Here is a 3609-nt window from a genome sequence, read left to right as displayed (position 1 = left end):
AGTAGTCATAAAATTAGCTTCGTTCATTTTAAAAGTTTACTTTCTGAATACAGAAAATTCCCGTACTTTTCAATAATAAAAACCAATAACTTAAGATTTTTGAAATTTTCATTTTAAAAAGAATCATTTTACTACACCTCCTACATTGCAATAACTTGAAATCTAATAACAAGTAGCCTAGATCTATACGAGCGTGTAGCAGACGGCAATTGCCATTTTACACTTGGTTCTTTCGAAAGCTGTATTCACCCGCGAGTTCCCGCCAAAAATCTCGAGCTAAAAAGGCGCGAACTGTTCTGGAAAGGGACGCCTCGTTAAACCATTCTAAAGAGCTACTCCCCCTATTTTCTCCTGGCCTTGTATAATGTAGGCGAAATCGGAGACATTTAAAGTAAAGCAGGGTACACTAAAACAAATGTTTGTGTTTAAGCAAATGCTCAAAGACGCGTTTTAGTATTGGTTAAACACGTTTTTAGTTTCGTCATGTACACGGGTTTAGCAAATATTTCTAAAATGTGTTATAATTATATTGTAAGTTACTGTAAATGTTTTCTTTAGTAGTAGTACTAATTTTAAATCAATTATTTTCACGAACATCAAGATACTTCCGACGTTGTCGTCCAAACTTCTAGAGCGTCCTGCTTAATCTCTATTAGTGCTGAAACACCCTTGGTTGGTAAAAATTTAGAATAAATTAAATCTTTTCAAAATTCTTGTCATATATGTAGCTGACAAAATGTTTTACACTACAACGATCTTGATATTCGTTGTTGAACCGTCATATAGTAATCGACAGTAGAGTGGCCCTTATTTTAATTATTTCTTACCCTCTAAATTAGTTTCAATGTAGATAAACAAACTTCTTGAGAAATTTGGTTTAAATTGAGCAAAATTTAGAGGTAGCTCAATAAGCTTTAAAATTCCCTATATTTTTGCATTAAAAGAAATAATGATTTTGTATTCTTATAATTTTTTTTCGAGTAAAGGCTACTTTATCTAAAACTGAAAAATTCCACTAAATTATCTAGTTTCAAACTGCCTTGTGTAATTTAGTATTGTGCCTCTTTCTCCTATATCACTACATATTTAAATCCAGTCTTGTATAAGTTAAAATTTTTATTTACCATGGTTTAAAATATTAATTTAATAGTTGTTTAAAGCATGACTGATACTTCATGAAGTATCAGTCATGCTTTAAACAACTATTAAATAAATCCAGTCTATTGGACCCATTATCATAAGTAAAAAAGGTTGTTTGAAATTAGTGATATATTAAATTACTTGGGATGTATCAGTTTTAGAGAAAGTAGCCACAAGTGACAACCCCTAACTTTCTCGCAAAATATTTATAAGAATGAAAAATCTTTATTTCTTCTAATGCTAAAATATGGGGAATTTTCATGCTCATTGAGCTACCTCTAAATTTTGCTCAATTAAACTCAAATTTCTCAAGAAGTTGGTTTATATCGAAACTAATTTAGAGGGTAAGAATTCAATATTTAAGAAATAAATAAAATAAGGACCACCCTAATAACCAGTTTCTAGAATCCCGGGAACTTTGCTAATTAATAGTTCAGGAATGAGTCTAAGGATGGCGCCAAATTCGCAGCTGCAGGGTACTAATTGGGCTGATCCAAATACATTTTTCTGGTTTAGTGACAAGATTGCGATAGTTGTAAATTACAGTTTTATTCCAACAACTTTGAAGCTGATACGCAATACATTTGAAATAAATTAAATTCATTTATAGTAATATGGTTCAGGTTCCGCCCATGGTTCTGGTTCCGCCCAAGGGTATGCTTCGGGCCATGGATATGGTTCAGGATATGGTTCGGGGTATGGTTCCGCCCATGGCAAATGCGGTATCCATCGTCTGGGCTCTGCGAGAACATCTTGCCCTGAAGAACAAAAATATATAACCTTTAAAAGAAAATTAGTTTGTCACCAAATTTGTCCAGCTAATTGGGAATTAAGTAAGTGGTTTGAACAACAGTTAATATCGGGTAGGTGCGGGGTCGTTCTTAGAAATCTCGCGGCCCTGGGCGAAATGTATGGGTGGAATTGCGTGTATATACATACATCCCTATGGGAGTGTATAATTTTGGGAGATGTCTATTTGAAATGTAAGCAATAAAATTTTGGATTTCCGTGACGTCACGTAAGTAGTTGATCCATCGTCTGCTTAGTATTTAATATTTGGTAATATTTAGTAGCAGTTAACACCTTTTTTGTTTTCCAAATTCTATTGACAGACTAAACCTAATTTCTAAATTTCATAAAGAATAAAAAACGTGAATAATCCCATTGGAGGTTCCCAAAACTTTCGCTTTCGAGCGGTCAGTTGTGTTATTATTGCTTGTTACTATTATCATTGGCACGGTTGAATGGAATAAATTACGATTGAATTGAATTGATCATTATTCACAAACGATTAAATCATTTATTAAGTAGTGTTACATTGCAATTAAAAATGGTTTGAGGTTTGTATTAGAATTTTGGAATCGGAATTTTGAATGATTACATCTTAACTATAATAACTAAATCATTATCAAACTTTAATCATTTAATTATAATTGTTGGATCGCTCATAAAGTAGAATTGCTATTCCTCGCAAAAAACTGTTGCCAAAATTAATATGAATTTCTAATCAAAGGTGTTACATTATAAATAGAGTGTTTGGGCGTATGACAGATACGGTTGGAAACACTTTAAAAAATAATTAATCACGGCTAAATCTTTGTTAGAAAATGATGAAATCATTGTTAGAAAATGATGAAATCATTGTTAGAAAATGATAAAATCATTGTTAGAAAATGATAAAATCATTGTTAGAAAATGATAAAATCATTATTGGAATATCATAAAATCATTGTTAGAAAATAATAAAATAATTGTTAGAAAATCATAAAATCCTTGCTATAAAATTATTAACATGGTTTGATTTCTTAATACGAATGTTGGCCTCGAAATTAGGATAAGTTAATCCTAATTCCAGTGATTAATACATTTAACATTTTAATCGTAATTATTGAGCCGCTCACAGAGTAAAGTTATCCATCCCTCGAAAAATTTGTTATAAAAGTTACTACTCACTTCTATACAAAGGCACTACTGTCAAAACGAACATAAGGATAATTAGACGACACAGATGCCTCATTCTGGGATATTTGGCCGCTAGATTTGTTTCTAGTTAGTCTCGGAAGCCAAATGGTTGATACCTGTGAATAGCCCAGCAAACAAAACTGTCTCTTTTCAGCTTGACTGTATTCGGAGCATTGATTAGTTTTTCTTGTAAATGACAAATGATTCGTTTGTGCTAGAAGTGCCCGTACTGATTTTCCCTCTACCACAGTCAGTTACTGAGATGGATAACTATTTTGACAGGACAATTGAAAGCTGTTCGTAACTAATGATTGTTTATACTTTGATACTCTTCCGTATATTATCATAAACACGCAATGAATATACTTGTTCACTTTGCGTTAATTGTAGGAAAAACGTTATTTTAAATAATTATTGAAATTAGGCTCCCGTCTCACATACTCATAGAAAAATAATGATAAAGCAGAGACAAAATATCTTAATACATTGTCCTGTCATTTTTTAAAC

The 3609-nt window shown here is 31.9% G+C and overlaps 1 long non-coding RNA gene across 1 annotated transcript; it reads right to left on the bottom strand.

The window, feature by feature from the left end:
• Positions 1-1681: 1681 nt before the first annotated feature.
• LOC149962860 (uncharacterized) lies at positions 1682-3259 on the bottom strand. Its single transcript, XR_016480166.1, has 2 exons — positions 3094-3259; positions 1682-1898 (listed from the first exon to the last, which is right to left on the bottom strand). It is a non-coding gene; the product is annotated as an uncharacterized LOC149962860 (long non-coding RNA).
• Between the last annotated feature and the right edge of the window lie 350 nt (positions 3260-3609).

Source organism: Leiobunum rupestre, chromosome 1, assembly GCF_980474605.1.
Source record: "Leiobunum rupestre chromosome 1, qqLeiRupe1.1.hap1, whole genome shotgun sequence".
In the NCBI taxonomy this organism is placed as follows: Eukaryota; Metazoa; Arthropoda; class Arachnida; order Opiliones; family Sclerosomatidae; genus Leiobunum; species Leiobunum rupestre.
The sequence above is the reverse complement of the archived record's forward strand: the minus strand, read 5'-3'. Positions and strand labels throughout refer to the sequence as shown.